Source organism: Candoia aspera, chromosome 2 (genome assembly GCF_035149785.1).
Source record: "Candoia aspera isolate rCanAsp1 chromosome 2, rCanAsp1.hap2, whole genome shotgun sequence".
NCBI classification, from domain to species: domain Eukaryota; kingdom Metazoa; phylum Chordata; class Lepidosauria; order Squamata; family Boidae; genus Candoia; species Candoia aspera.
Window position 1 is genome coordinate 80,884,816 of NC_086154.1, and position 17,103 is coordinate 80,901,918.

A 17,103-nucleotide genomic window follows, 5' to 3' on the forward strand; every position below is an offset into this window, starting at 1 on the left:
GAAGAAGGCAATGACAAACCACTTCCAAAAATCTTGCCAAGAAAACTACAGGGAGTAGTTTAGGTAGTCACCGGGAGTCAACACTGACCCGAAGACATACACACACAAAACAAAAAACCCTTTGAATTCCACCCACTGATGAAAGCCTCATAAACAGATAATTTTTACAAAAATAGTTTTTTTATTTTGTTTATTTATTTATTCAATTTCTATAGCCACCCATCTCAGCAAGTGACTCTGGGCAGCTATTTATTTTCTTAATATTTTTTTGTTTGCTTTGGAGATGACACTATTGATTTTTAATCCTGACTCCAGATGCTACACATGCTCCCGAAGTCCTGGAGGAAAGGCAAAGTATAAATCTGACAGTGAAATGTGCCCTCTGGAAGACATTCCAATTCCTGGACCTCAAGAAGGTGGTCATAATGGGGATAGAGAATGTAGTATCTCATAGCACAATAAAACTGTTCCCTCTCCCAAATGTCATTAAAGCTGTTGTCTTCTATGCAGCCTGTATCTCCATAGCCAACATTTAGGCCCTAGAAATTTACTGACTAGCTTAGCCTTGGCTGCGTACTGATGTGCAATACCAGGCTGCAAATTGTTTGTATGGAGATATGTAACAGAGTCATAAGATGAACCCCAAATCTCCACATTCACAAGCCAAAACACTGTGGCTTAGAGTAGGCCAGTGCCTCTGGCTGCATATTGTGTTAAGTCACGGTTATTTAACCAGGGTTCACTAAGTAAACCATAGCTAGCTGCACATATGACATGTTAGGCCAGAATCATGTCTCTATAGCCTCCTTGGAAGATCCTAATGCGACAGACACTCTGTCTGAAGCATTTCAGAGCTATACAGGAAAAGGATACCAGTCTCACTGGCATTGCCAGGATTTTTGGCTTTCCATTCCCCTTCTAGCTTCACTTTTGACACTTCCCTACAAAAATGCAGAGACATAGTGCATATATCTAGTGTCTAACTAAGAAGAACCCTCAACTCTGCTCATTATTGGGCTGATTGTATGATGAATGAATAAATAAAGCAGTGCAAGGCAGAGAAGGGTCTCTCTAGGGCCTTACTTTGGCAGAGAAATTGGCAGAGAGAAAACACCATTAAAGAGGAAGTCATTGCCCTCAATTCCCCTCTCTTTCCTAAGAAGTAGTTGATAAATCTGCAGCCTTTTCTGTTTTCTTAGATCAGGAATGACTGCAAGTGCAAGGTCATTTGGCTGGCTGCCTGCTGGAAGATCCTTCACAAGTTGAGAGATAAATAACACCACTTCTTTTCTACCCTTCTCACCGCCTCTTGGTGCTTGGGTTCCACCTTCAGTCAAGCAGGCCTTTTCCAACCCCCACCAGGGCCAGAGAATCCCCCACCCCTGTTGTTCCAAAAAGATGCCACCTTCTGTAATGTAGCAGGTTGAAAATTCCAGCCTAGGGGCTGATGCACACAATTACACTTGGCCAACATCAAGCAGAGGAAGCTTTCAGAACTGCAGGATGGGTCACAGTGGGTTGACACCCCATTAAGTCTCCCCCCACCCCGACCCTCAGGAAGGTGGAGGAGAAGAGGAGCAACCACTTCCACTTGGCCAGGCTTGAACTTAGCCTGCCCCCGCGTAGCTGAAGGCCAAGTTTTCTCAAACTTGGGACCTCGCCCACAACTCGACCAACATTCCCCGGTTACGGATCTTCCAAAAATAGCTTTCTTACAACGACGCCTTCTTCTCCTCCTCCTCCTCCCCCCTCCTGCCCAGACATCACCCGGTGAGCATTTCAAAGCGTTACCTGCAGAAACCGCCGTGCTGGCCTTGTCTGCTCTCTGGCCTGTACCTGAAAACAAGTTAAGCAGGAGTTTATTATGGCGTGGAAATGTTCCAGGCTGTAGCTGGCCTAGCGAAGAAGTCATTCCCAGCCCCGCGGCTTCTCCACTGCGCCTACGAAGCTAACGCGTTGCCGGCAGCTTCGGATTTCGCCGGTGCGTGTTCCTAATACTTGCCATGCGGGGGCTGCAGGAGGCATGCAGGAATGGCCTTGGAGGCAATCCTAGACACTCTCGCCTGGGCGTAAGCCCCACCGCTTTGCTCTGTGGTTTTTACTGCTCGGTAGGCATGGAGAGGATTGCGCGGTGAGGGGCTCTTCGCGCGTAGGGGCAGGGGTGGGGGAGAAAGAGGGCGGGTGCCACAGTCCAGCGGAGATGGTTAATTAGGAGCAAGGAGAGGAGGTGTGGGCAAGAAGCAGGCGGGCAGAGCCGGGGGAGTGCGGAACAGCACAGCTCCAAGAATGGCAGAGGCTAAGGAGCACCAAATGCCGGTCTGGCGATACGACGGTTGGGATCAAAGCAACGTACAAGGAGTCCCACAGGTGCACCTTGATCCTGTCCCGCCTGGGAAGAAGCGGGGTCCGCGGCTCGCCTAAGAACACGCTACGCAACTCCGCGCTTTCTAGAACAGCCTTGGCACTTCTAGTCCCGCCCTTCCTTTGCTGATGCGCTTGGCGTTCTGCGCTCCTATTGAGCGGCTGCCACGTCGGAAACCCCTCCTCCCCACCCCCCTGCGAGCCTGGCACAGACCTAGGAAAGGCTGCGGGAATACCGTAATGCTTCCAAGAGCTGTCCCCCTTCCCACCTTCGGAAGAGCTGAGCCGGCTGGAAACTTGGTTCCGCCGTCTCGCCTCGCCTCGCCCTGCTGTACGCACCAACTTGCACGTTTTCTTTACAACATTATGGCTCATGCCTAAGACTTTTATGGACAACAGGCTTTTCCACAGAAGACATAGCGAGAAACAACCAGTGGAAACCCGCGGAGTATGCCTATGTGTCTGGGTTCACGTAAGGACCTAATTGAAGCATGGCTTATTGAATGAACTATTGTCCACATCAGTCTAAGCTGTAAATTATGGTTTACAAATCAGAAAAGTCTGGGTTCATCTGTCATACTAAGCCATAAGGTGGTTCAGTTCTCTTCCCATGTATGTCGTGAGCCGCTGATTTTGTTTTTTGTTTTTATAATTAAAGAGGGTTTCAGCAGAATAAAAACAGTACAGTACAAATTTTAAGTTGAAAGAAGAATACAGAAAAGTAATAAGTAAGTGAAGAAGAAATAAAAAGAGAAGTAGGAATGAAAGACAAAGAAAAAAGATTACAAAGAAGTGGCTTCCAATCTTCTTAACAGCAGTTATAAGCGTGTTTATATTTTACCCTCTGTCTCCAAGGTTACATCATAATTTCCTTCTTTCCATAATCTACCCCTTCTAATCATCAAATCCAAAACTCACAAGTTCATTTTTTCTTTTTTCAGCAAAAAGTCCATAAAGGGTTTCCAGTCACTAATAAGGGTAGTATTTGATCTTTCCCTAAGCAAAGTGAGCCACTGATTTTGAACTGAAAGGTAAGCTGTGCTCTTAAATAGGCACATTAAACTCGTTCTGATGGCTTCAGAGAAACTCTCCCATTCTGATACATACAGGGGATGTTCAAACCTGAAATACAGATTGTCTCCTGAAAGTATACATCACATTTCATTTGGATATTTTCCTGTCTAAAATGTTTACAGAAAACTGAAAGGAAAAAAAATCCCACATGTTCAAATTAAACTGTAGAATTGCAGTTTATATCTCAGTTCAGAAAGGCCATGAGGAAAAGATATATTATCCTTCTTGATACCTTGGGCGGTAGATTGTTATTCTTCGTGCCTTACCAGAATAAAGAATAAGACACACACAAATAGTTGATTGCCCACTCCCAAAGCAAAATGGAGCAATTATTTATGGTATTTCTTTTTCCCACACGATATTTAGCTTTGTCCTTTCAGTCTAAGTTGGAACTGTACAACTGTTCGTTGTTGATGTAATTAATTTCTGTCCTGAGAAACTCTAGCTCCCAATATAACTCCCATACCACCTTTCTTTCAACACCTCCCCCCCAAAACCAGGAACTTCTTTTCTTTCTTCCTGATTCAAATAAAGGCTCGCCTGAATCTCCTTTGCAGCTCCTTCAGTCATTACATTTATCAAGAATTTGACGATCAGGAGCCCCTTTGCCACACACAGAAGGCATAGGCATCCACAAGGGATGGGGTGGAAGGGGGACAAGAAACAGAACATGCATCATGATGTCATGACACAAAGTCCACAACTTGCCTACTTGGTCAGATGTAGGATGGGATGGGCTGCCTCAGCTGGGAACTCTTTGGCCAGTACTGGGAAAGAAATCTGAGCAGATTCCCCTCCTGGCTGGCCTGAAGCAATTTGATGCAAATTGCTTTCTGACAGTGAATTGGGGGATCACCTTGCTTCAGCGAAATGAATCATGTTGCCACTCACTCACTTTGCACAGTCTTAGTGAGCTTAACAATTGCCCATGAAGAATTGGAGGCCATAGATCAGACCAGTTAAAGCTATGGTCTTTCCAATTGTAACATACTGCTGTGAAAGTTGGACATTGAGAAAGAGTGATGGAAAGGAGAGAGAAAAAAATGAATTATAGATCAGATAGCTACTATGAGTACTACAGACTGCCAGAGGAACCAATCACTCCATACAGGAGCAAATTACCACCTCCTTCAGGTGATGATCAGCAAGCAGAAGCTCACATGTTTTGGCCACTTGATGAGAGCAGATGATAAATTAGAAAACATTACTACACTTTGCAGAGTTGTGAGAAGTAGAAAAAGGGTAAGATGATGGATGAGGTGAATGGATGGGATCAAAAAAATTACTGTATTGGAATATCCTTGGAACAGCTTGTTACTGGAAACAAGTAGAGATGGTGAAAAATTGTCTATGCAGTTGCTAAGAGTCAAGCCTAATTTAGTGGTACCTAACTAAACTGCAACTTGAAAGTCATGCAGGCTGGAATTTCTCAGAGTTGAGTCCCAACACATCAGAGGATAGCAGGGTAAGCTGTCCTAGAGATTCACTGCAATTTCTGATTCTCTATAAAACCAACAGTCATTATAATTTTAAGTGGAGGAACTGATTATGAAACAATGCAGAGCCCACAAATAACCTGCTTTATGATGATGGGTAGAAAACACAGAGTGGATGTGCTTCTGTGTTCTAGTCTTAAATTGGAGACTAGAACTGTATCTTTTCATACATATAATGATTTCAAGGCATAAGTGTAAAAAGGGCATCCTATGGGCAGGCACATATGACATATCAGCGTACCTTAAATGGTCTGCAGAGACCCTGCAGAATGGATGAAGATGGGTGCCTTACATCTTACTAATGTTTATTTTATTTTATCCCTTAACTTTCCTGAAAGGTTCTTCTCAAATTGGATCCCAGCCATGCCCAGTGTTGGAGTGTGGGCCTAGGTATGCTGTGCAAAACCTAGTGTAGCCTTCCAGCCAACGGACATTGCTCCTCTCTGAGTTGCAATATGCAACAATCTTGCTTCATTTGCGTATTTGTATATTCCAGGAAATACAGAGTTCCGTTGGCAGAGTTTTGGAAGTGATTTGCCACTGTCTTCTTTGTGGATCTTGTTTCAATGTCCCAGTCCAGCTTACAGGCCTGATATAAGGAGTCTAAACTCTTTCTTGTGCTGACCTAGAAATCACAGATGACCCTGCTTACCTTCCAAAACCAGCCACGTTCAGGCAGACGATGCCGCTTTCCTTGAATCAGAACAGATTAAAATTCCAATTCTAATATAGCAGTAACTAAGCACAAAATAGATTTTTCAGCTGGAAGAATGCACCTTAAAGTTTGCCTACAGGACTATAATTAGCATGCTTTGATTTCTGGCTTTTCTTCCTGGTTATTTTCACAGATGCATGTTCATTCATGAAAAATATAAAAGAAATGCTCAAATTTCCGCTCAAATTTCCACTCAAATTACAAAATAAAGCTTATTCAAACTATAGAACAGCCTGATTAGTTGGTGAAATGGTGGTTGAGTTGCTGGAATTGTTCATATTGCTTCCAATGTACTTTCAGGCAATAATTTAGTGACATAAGTGAAAATAAAAATACATCTCTCTACATTACTGTTCCATCTGTCAGATACATGGATTCACTGACAACCTAAAAAAAGGATTATACTCTTCTTTTTAAGGATAGTATTCCTAAATATTTGTGTTGTAACCTAAAAATGATCTATTACTGCTATTTTAGTTTTCATACTTGATCTGTTGGTTTTACCCTTTATATACTGAATATTTAATTTTGCACATCATGATTTCATATTTTTAAATTATAATCTATTGTTCATCTGTTGAACTAACCACATTAAATTGCAATATATAAAGAGCATGTGGCTTGTAAATTAGCTTTTAAACTGACTATTTTTTTTTTAAGTTTTGAATGATTTGGAAACACTGTCTTTAGAACTGGTTATGCTGAACAGTGTGTAAATTGTGCTTGGCATCAGTTTCAAGGTTCCAGTCCTTTTATTTGTTTTTATGGTCCAATGTCTGTTTCAACTATCTCTTCCCATGTCTTCTGCCTTACTGCTTCTTACTTTTGAGCAAGCTTCCACTTCTTGGAGTTCTGTCAAGATCATTCCCTTTGCACTTATTAGTCCTCCCTCAAGGCTCCCATGATTAATAAAGCCATCCCTGAACCAGTCCCTAGCCACCTTTCAGTCCATCTGTGATTTCTAGTTCAGCACAAGAAAGAGTTTAGACTCCTTATATCTGTTCAACCTATTCTCCGCACCCATGGAGAGAGAAGTAGCCTCTGTGCACTAGCTGCTGCAATGTGTTGATCTTTAGTAGCATAGGTCTTTTGGGGCAATTCAGCTTAACATTCTTAGCTTCCTCAGACTCTTCTACAGGTGAGGTTCTCAGTTATACAGGAGATTTAAATTCTTTCGTTCACAAGTTAAGAGACACTTCCTTCAGACTTTTCCATTCAGCACAGGGTGTTATGAACTGGCAAATGAAGGGGACAAAGACTAGTACATGTGTCCTTCTCCTTTCTTGGTGAGTATCTGAAGAGATTCCCATGATCCCTCTTCTGTTGGGATGTTGTCCCAACAGAAATGATGTTGTCCACCATTTCCTTAGTGAGAGAACTGCTGTTGGGCCAATCTGTATCTTCATGCTGTGTTTATGCAGCTACTTAGGCCTATTTGCAGTGCCCGTTATTTATTTATTTATTTGTTTGTTTATTTAAATTTGCACCACCGCCCATCTCCCCCAACAAGGGACTCTGGACGGTTTACAATAAAACATTAAGTATGCATTAAGTATGGATGGAAAAGCATGTAGACTTCATATAATTTGGCTTTTCTACTACTCCAATTATGCTGAGTTTCTGAAGGAGGAGAAGCTTTCCATAGATGTCTGTACCTAATAATGGGCATTAAAAGTTCAGCATTTTGTATTATGTCATTGTGTAAATCAAATAAAATAATAAAAGGAATTCTCAGTGCATATCCTTTTGCAATCATCTTCACTATTAATGGACTAGCTTCCTGACTATGGTCTCAGATTTGCTCACTGCCCAGAGTCACTGGGAATCAGGCGGTATATAAATTTAATAAATAAACCTGGTGGCTATTATCATTTTATTACAGTGCCAGATAAAGATCTTACTTCCCAAGCAGGAGCATCCATGGCACATTCGTGTCAAAATCTGCAATATTGTAGGCCTAGCATCATAAACCAAGCCCTACTGTTTTTTGTACTTGTATGAAATTTCAATTTCACATGCCTGAAATTCTAATATCTTGGGGGAATCCTTGGTGTTTGATTGCTTGGGGTTTGATTCAGTACTACTGACTGTTTTTATATTGTGATGTTTCAGTTTGTTGCATTGTAATTTTTTATTTTTTTGTAAGCCACTCTAAGAAGCAGATGAAAGACAGGACATACATCACATTCATAAATGTGAATAAAATAAAAGCCCTACAAAATGGTTGGAAAATGTCTATTTATTTATTTGATTTTGGTGCCACCCAACTCCAATCCAACTCTGGGTTGCTCACAATGTAAACAAAATAAGATAAAAATACAATAAAAAACAAATGAACAAGTTGGGGAATCCAGCTACACAACAGTGAAAACATATGCAAAACATGCAAAAACATAAAGCAAGGGGCTTCAGCCACCGTAACCCAAGGCCTGGAAGAGCAGCCAGGTCTTTAAGGCCTTCTGGAACACCACCAGGGTGACAGCCACCCAGATCTCAGGGTGGATCTTATTCCAGAAGGCAGATGTTATAACAGAGAAGGCATACTTCTTCTGATAGATGGCATTGTTTGATCAAAGACTTTGAATACACCCACTGTGTCAGCTCATACTGGTTGGGCATAAACCATGGGAGATAGGGAATCCTTCAAATAACTGAGCCTTACTCCATGTAGGGCTTATAGGTGATAACCAGCACCTTGAATCACATGCATAATCATATTGGCAACCACTACAACTCACAAAGCAAGGGTGATGTGGCCATACTGAGGCATACTCATCACTGCCTGCACTGCTGCATTCTGGACCAGTTGAAGTTTCTGAGTAGTCTTCAAGGGCAGCCCTTACAATAGTTTTGCTGTGAGGTGATAAGGTATAAGTAACTGTTGAAGGGCCTCCCAGTGCAGGAAATGACACAGCTGGAGCACCAAATGAAACTATGCAAAGGACTTCTTGCCCACTGCTGCTACCTGTTCTTTCAGCAGGAACTGTGAGTCTAAGAAGATTGCACACCACTCCTGACTAAGGAAGTGCAACCCCATCCAAGGGTAAAAATGAAAGATCCCCAGTTTCCGGTGGCCTCAACATCCACAGTCACTCAGTTTTAGTAGGACTGAGTCAGAGTTGGTTTCTCCCCATCCAGGCCTGAACAGCTGCCAGGCACTGGGTTAGGACCAATAGCCTCACTTGGCCAGCCTGGGGTCAAAAATATAAATGGGTATCATAAGTGATGATGATGAACCCTAACCAGAGTTGAACTCACCCAGTGGTGTCAGGTAGATGTTAAACAGGAAGGGGGAGAGCATCGAGCCCTGTGGGACCCCACAAAGAAGAACCTTAGGGAGGGACCACTCCTCCCACCACACCTATTACAACTGGCCTTGAATGAAGAAAGAGAACCACCATAAAACAGTGCCCCCAATTCTGAATCCCAGAAGGATACCATTGTTGGAATCATACCTGGAAAATGTACCTGGATATGGGTGCAAGCCACAGTCTTCTTGTGGGCTTTTAACTGAACACAGCATCACTGAAGCACACAAACCAACCAAAACCCTCCAGAACATCCTAAGTAACCCAAAAGACCCAGTAGCCCAAGAAGAAAAAACAGGAGTCATCTACAACATACAGTGTAAGGACTGTAAGAGCCACTATGTAGGACAGACAGGCAGAAGACTAGCAGAGCCCATCCACGAACACCAACTAGCAGACAGAAGACATGATGAAAACTCCTTAATCTCACAACTCATGGACAGACTCAACCATAGTTTCACCTGGGAAACTGTGAACATTCTAGACCAAGCCAAATCCAAAAACACTGGGGCGTTCCTGGAAACTTGGCATTCAGACAAGTCAGCTGTCAACAGGCACATAGAAATAAACCACATTTATGCACCATTCAAAAGAGACAATAAAAAAAGCTAAGAAGGAAGCAAAAAAGGCCAGAACACATCCCCTCCAGCAGCCAACACCCAGATAAGCAGGGATTAACACCACACAAACAATCAAGCAGAAAACAATACTAATCAAGGAACTATTAACTCAGTCAATCAACCAAGCAGCAAACAACAGCCCGATCAAGGAACTCCCAAGGAGAGAGCAACACCCCTACCAACACAAGCAGGGCAAGCTACGGTATATAAACTGAGAGCAAGGCCCACTCCCTCTTTGCACTGAAGATGTTGCCTAGTCTGGCAATGAAACGCCTGCAAGAAAACAACAAGGCTCAGAGAGCACCAGGGACTCCACAGTTCAACCCTGAGCTACAAATACTCTCTTCAATTGATTACCTTCCTTGGCAATTCAAAAGTACTCAAGAATTATATATGTCATATCCATGTGGAAAGTGTTTCATTTTAAGCCGTTTTCAACAGAAAACTTCATGAAATGTACTGTTTCAGTGAGAAGCAGCTCTTTTGAACATTTGACAGTATTTCGAAGTTGAAATAGAGCCATTCTGAGTTTGAAATGTTTCCAAAATGCTTGAAACAATCTGTTTTGCGCTTGAGATGAGATGTTTCATAAGGTCTCATGTTCAAAAGGGTTGAAATGAAACATATGGTAACCCCCCCAATATGTCTATTATATATGTATACACAAACACACACGCACAAACACGTATGTGCATACATATATCTATACACACGCATGCACAAATAAATGTCTGTCTGATTTGCATTAAAGCCACAAAGAGCTCTGAATTTAGTTGTTTAATAACATTATGGTCCCTATTGGCCCAGATTAGATGACTGAATAACAGCAACAATTACAGTTTTGGAATGAACAGGAATAGATTTTTTTAATGTAAAAGAACTGAGCTTCTGGTTCTCAGACTGAAAACAGAAACTCTGAAAAACTGCAGCTATGAATCTGGTTTTACTTTATGCAATATCAAGCAGAAGGATCCTTAATATGAGGAGCATAATCTTACATATTTAAAACACCCACAGAGAGAGAAATCCCACTTGCGTCAGAGGGACTGCTTTTAAAATTCTAAGTATATATTTTTAGACCATGGCCCTAATTGGTACATTTCTACATCCTAGTAAGCCACAAAGAAGATCCCACAAGCTTGAAGTATGTTCTCATTTATCATTTGTGACAGGAAAGGCATTCTTTATGATGATGAACTCTTTGCACTACTGCTTAACCTAAGAAAATAAGAATTGGGTGGATGCAAATTGTTGGCTCATATTTCTGCTTAGTGAAATTATGGTAAAACAAATTATAATCTGAATTATAAAGCCTTGCAAGTCATACCCTCTTGCACATACACAAAGGCATGGAAAGAGATTTGAAGGCAGAAAGATCCTGCAATTGGCAGTCACTGGTGTTATTTTAAACTTCACCATATGGCCAAAATTCAGAATGTGTAATACATATAAAGGAACGATGGGCATTACCCTTTTATGTTTTCTAAATGTAATATGTTTTTTATAGTTATTATTTGGCATTTATAACTATTCTACTCACTACAAAAGTATGGCAACATTGTTAGATTGTATTCTATAAGTTGGCTATATATCTACATTTTTATATCATGATGTGATCTGATTCTTCTTTGCCACATGAGAACTTCAAATAGAAACCCTATTTTTTTTTTAAAAAACCGTAGGATTTCATGCACTTCAGGGGAAAATTTTCTCATTGTCTTCAGTGGGATTTAAAGTACAATTGTTGTTTAAAGTTGGCATTGACTCCATTATCTCATCTTGTAATTGCATACAATTCTGCTCAAAAGAAACATTTTGGAATCTCCATTGGTCATTACTCTTTAACCCCCAAGCTTTGCCACATTTATTTTTGGCAGACAGTTGTAAAGCATCTTAATAATATCCCAGAAACAAACACAAAAATCTAATATATACAGTACACCATGTTTAAATTGTTTCTTAGAGCAATTATCATAATCTTAATGAAAGAACACAGAGGTTCTCTCTGGGGAAGAATGATGAGTTTGCACATTAAGAACATATGTATGGCAGCTGGAGTGAGCCTTTGAGGGCCAATCCATGTTGCAGAACTAATTTTCCTAGTGAAGATGGAGGTCCATTAACATGAGAAAAAGATCTGAGGCTATCATTATATCACCAAGGTACTCAGCAAAGGCATTCCAAAGGCATGTGGGTAGAATCCACTAGACTGAAAATCTTCCTCTTTTGTTGATGTGGTCCAAAATGACCCAAGAAATACAGCAGCCTGAAAATAGCACCTATTTTCTCTCCAATTAGTATCAGTGAAAGAAGGGGGGGGGGGGAGAGAATAACAGGCCAAATTTGAGATAGCAGCTTGAAATATCAGATTTCTCCATCTTCTGCCTTTGCTAGTGTGAAGTCGCAAAGCTTAGAATTCCTCCACCAGACTTTCTTCTATAGGATTATTGTTAAATATTAAAATATGAGCAATTTCTCTACCTAGACAGCATGAACAAATGAGATAATATAGTTACAAATTATCCAAGCTGAATGCACAAAAAATGAGACTTGTGAAAAATGTGTGAGCTCTTATTCAAAATCCCATCCCATCAGTCAGTCAACTCTTTTCTTAGATACCCCAATCCACGCATGTTTTCAATTGCCCCCCCCCCCCCGCAACTGCCTTGCTCAGCCTAGGCATCCTCCAGATGTGGAGAGTTCAACCCCAGAATTTCTCAGGCAGCATAGCTACTGCTGAAAATTCTGGGTTTAAAGACACCCACCTGTAAAAGACTTTGGCATCCAGTACATATACACAAGACATTTCATGACTTGGGATGTGAGATTAATTTGGATGGTTTATGATATTATTTCACTTGTGTGAGCCAGATGTCTAACAATCTATCTCATATAAATTCTCCATTTTAAATTATCTTTTAAAAAGAGCATCTTTGATTTGTGGCAGAGGATGGACTGATTAAAAAGCTGCTGACATAAGTTTATGTCATAGGTGCCAACTAGACAACATTTCATAATTATAAGGAGAGAGAAAGAAAATAGGAGATGCTTGTCTAGTTTGAACATTAAAAACTCTATTGTATGTGCTATCAGTCAGAAGAAGCCTGTCCCAAACCATTTCCATGGTGCTCCATGGATGTCAATATCTAGTTGCTGTGAACTGGTGCCCTCCAGAGTTTTGTGAGAATGTTCAGGTCTTCCCCTATAAGCTCTATAATCCAATTTATGCAAAACAACAACAAAAGATTGGTCACAAAATACGAGAGGAAACGGTTATTGAGAAAAGTAGAGGGGTTTTTTGGATCCCCAGCAGAAGAGATCACAGAACAAAATTCATCTGAATGTGCTGATGCTGAAGAAAACTTGGTCGGTGATCTGATTGGATGATTACATTTCATCTTAATAAGCTAAATCTGAGTATGCCTTTCCATCAAAAATGAAACGCCTTCACTTCTTCCTATATAGCAAGATGCAATAAAAACCAAACAGTTTCAATTTAATCCATTTTTTATTTTGCCAAAACCAAGAAATGTGCTTGCCAACTTCAGAATAAGCCAGACCTCGTAGGCAGCACTAGAAAAGGACCGCTGCCGGCGAAAGACTCCAGCGGCTTCGGAGCGGCAGGCGAAAGTTTTGCTTTCTCTTTCAACATTTTCACTTTTGCCACAACAATAAAGCAGCCAGGAAGCCTGGAGGCACATCTGTAGAAGCCGCGTGAGTAGCCTAGCTACCTAGGCAATTCTGCAGCCCCCTTCATTTCTATTAAAAGCAACAACAACTTTTGACTAGAGAAGAGAAAAAGAAGAAACTTTCTAAGCGGAGAAAAAAAAAACTTTTCTATACTTCGGAGACAAAAAATCTTTACTGCCAGTCCTCACTTAAAAGGAAGTGAATTAATTAATTAATTTCTAACACCATATTGGACTATATTGTAGATGTTTATAAGATTATTTTGAATTGCATGCTCTGTGTGTTTTGATATAAATATTATACATAGCTTTATATAGATAAATATAACATTAGGTGTAGTGATTAAGATAGGTAAATAAAGATTTCTATAAGAGCAAAATGAGCACAAGGAGACAGAATAGGAGAGGCTCAGAAGCCGGGGAAGGAGAATGGCTGAAAGCCATGTTTGAAGATTTTCCGCAAAAAAAAATCCAAAATATTACTCAAAATTTAACCCAACTATTAGAGGAGAAAATAGATGGATTTGAAAAAAGGTTAGATCATAAGTTAGAGACAATGGACAAAAGAATAAAAGCAGACATTCAAGAGGTAAGAGAAAGAGTGGAGAAATTAGAAGTAGAGAATGATATAGAATTAGACCGATTAACTGTGTTAGAGTTAAAAGAAAAAGAACATTGTGTTAGACTTTGAGGTGTACCTGAAAAAAAGGAGGCAGAAATAAGAGAAATAGTGGTTCAAATGCTTGCAAGTTTAATTGAATGGGAGGAAGAAAGGCTAGAAGAAGATATAGAAAAAATATTCAGAGTTAACTCGAAATATGCAAAAATTAACTGGAAACCAAGAGATATAATAATTGAATTTGCTAGGAAAAAGACAAAAGAATTGATAATACAGGCCTCCTATGGGGAAAAAATTAATATCGAAGGAGAGGAGATTATGATATTGAAAGACATACCACTGAGAATATTAAAAAAAAGAAGAGACTATTTCTTTCTCACTGAAGTCCTTAAACGAAATAAAATCCCCTTTAGGTGGAAAGTATTGGAAGGAGTTAATGTCACATTCCAACAACAAAGATATAAACTGAATACTATTTTTAAGGCTCAAGAATTTCTCAGAAAATATAAGAAAGATTTAGAACCAGAAACAGATAGAAGGGAAAGGCCAGAAAGTAAAGAAAGTAAAGTGAAACCTTTAAATATAGAGGAACAAAGTGCAGAGGAACTAGCTTCAAGTTCTAAAGAATTTGCAATACTCCTCTCCAATGAGTGAACTAAAATGCCTTTCCTGGAATATAAATGGAGCCAATACCCCAGCTAAAAGGAAAAAAGTTTTTCACTATTTATACAAATTAAAACAAGATATGTCTTCAAGAAACTCATATTGCAAAAAAAGATAGTAAATATCTGGTAAATAACAAATTAGGAAATGAATTTATAGCAGCAAATGAAAAAAAAATAAATGGAATTGCAATATATGTAAAGCCCCATCTAAATCCTAAATTAATAAGTGATGATAAAAATGGGAGATATTTAATAATAGAATTAGAACTACAAAATTCTAAAGCAATATTGGTTGGAGTATATGCCCTTAATGATAATCAGAATAAATTCTATCAAAATTTATCAAATGAACTTTCCAAATTATCCTATAACAATTGGAATATGATGGGAGATTGGAACGGAGTTACCTTACCAATTATTGACAGAAAATCTGAACAACAAATTAAAAAAAATCAAGGAAAATTGCCCCAATCTTTTTTTGATATGTCAGAAAATTTGGTTCTTGTAGATGCCTGGAGATATAAAAACAGTATGGCTAGAGATTATACATTTTATTCAGACAGATTCAAATCGTTCTCCAGGATCGATATGATATGGGTATCTAAAAAATTGGCAAATAAAATGGCTAGCATACAAATTAAGAAAAGAAAAGGAAAAAAAATATTACTAAAATTCAAGAAAATGGGAAAGAATTAGTTGACAATGAAAAAATTAAAAAGGCATTTCATAATTTCTTTACAAACCTATATAAGAAACAAGAAATTTCAATTGATAAAATTGAAAACTATTTATTGAAAAAAGGAAATTAACTAAAGACCAAAAAGCATTCATTAACAATCCCATCACAACCCAGGAAATTATAGAGGCAATTAGAAAATTGAAAATAGGCAAAGTTCCAGGTCCAGACGGATTTTCAGTAGGTTATTATAAATATTTTCAAGATCAAATTTTGTTACCACTTAAAGATTTAATGAATGTGATTCTGTTAGGAAATCCAATTCCAAAATCGTGGTCAGAGGCAAATATCATACTAATCCCAAAAGAAAAACAAGACCCGTCACTATGTAAAAATTATAGACCTATTTTGTTATTAAACAATGACTATAAAATATTTACTTTAATTCTAACTGAAAGACTAAAAACAATACTTCAAGAAATAATTAACTATGACCAAAATGGTTTTTTACCCCAAAGATATATAAAAAACAATATAAGGACGGTTTTAAATATAATAGAGTATGCTCAATTTCATAATGAAAAACAGATTATGTTGTTATTTTTAGATGCTGAAAAAGCTTTTGACAACCCAGATTGGAATTTTATGCTTAAGACTTTAGAACTGATGGATTTTGGTGATATATTTATAAAAGCAATAAAATCAATTTATATATTTCAAAAAGCCAGAATTGTGATCAACGAAGAGATAACACAAGAATGTCAAATAGAAAAAGGAACAAGGCAAGGTTGTCTGCTATCTCCTTTATTATTTATATTGGTATTGGAGGTTGTAACAGAAGCTATCAGAAAGGATCATCGAATTGAAGGGATAAAGATCAAACAAGAAACATATAAATTAAGAGCCTTTGCGGATGATTTAGTTATCATTTACAAAACCTGTTAATATCAATTGATTACTTATTAAAGACACTACAAGAATATGGAGAATTAGCTGGTTTTAAAATAAATAATCAAAAAACGAAGATGATAAATTTAAACATGCCACAAAATAATCAGAATGTATTAGAAATTAAATCAGGATTTAATAGTGTTTAAAAAGTTAGATATCTAGGGATAGAGATTTCAGCCAAAACTAGTGATTTATTTCAAAATAATTATGTTAAAATATGGAAGGAAATTAAACAAGATTTATTGAGGTGGGAAAAATTAAACTTATCACTTATGGGACGAATCTCTGCAATTAAGATGAATATTCTGCTGAAGATGCTATTTTTATTTCAAACCATTCCAATATTTATAATTGATAAAAATTTTAAATTATGGCAAAAAGATCTTTTAAAATTTATTTGGCAAGGGAAAAGACCAAGAATTAAATTCAAATTATTACAAGAGGATAAGGAAAAAGGAGGCTTGGGTCTTCCCGATTTCAGGTTATATTATGACGCATGTGGTCTATTATGGTTAAAAGAATGGATCACCCTACAAGATTATAAATTACTAAATTTAGAAGGACATGGTTTAAAATTTGGATGGCACGGCTTCTTATGGTATAACAAATTGAAAGTAAATAAAACATTTAATAATCATTGTATTAGACGGTCCATTCTTAAAATTTGGGAAAAATATAAATCTATTTTAACATTGACAGTACCACTATGGATTTCCCCACAAGAAGCTTTTGTAAGGCGACAAACAATAGGAAACAATAAGTGGCTAAAATATTTGGATTTAATAAAATTTGAAGGGACCAAATTTACAATGAAGACAAGAGAAGAACTGGAAAATGAAGGATATTCATGTCAATGGTTTACATATATTCAATTAAAAGAACAATTTAAAATAGATGCCAAAAGTTACAAATTTACAAAAAAACTATCT

At 38.5% G+C, this 17,103-nt stretch overlaps 1 protein-coding gene across 4 annotated transcripts in view; it reads right to left on the minus strand.

Annotated features, from left to right (window-relative positions):
• P4HA2 (prolyl 4-hydroxylase subunit alpha 2) overlaps positions 1-2,472 on the minus strand; it is a 51,153-nt gene extending 48,681 nt beyond the window's left edge. For 2 of the 4 annotated variants that reach the window (XM_063292325.1, XM_063292328.1), the window contains exons 1-2: positions 2,354-2,472; positions 1,792-1,836 (exon numbers count right to left, since the gene is read on the minus strand). The gene's annotated coding sequence lies outside the window, so the exon portion shown is untranslated. Of the gene's footprint in view, positions 1-1,791; positions 1,837-1,998 lie in introns of all 4 variants that reach the window. The other 2 variants (XM_063292327.1, XM_063292326.1) reach the window with 2 other exon arrangements.
• Positions 2,473-17,103: the final 14,631 nt, after the last annotated feature.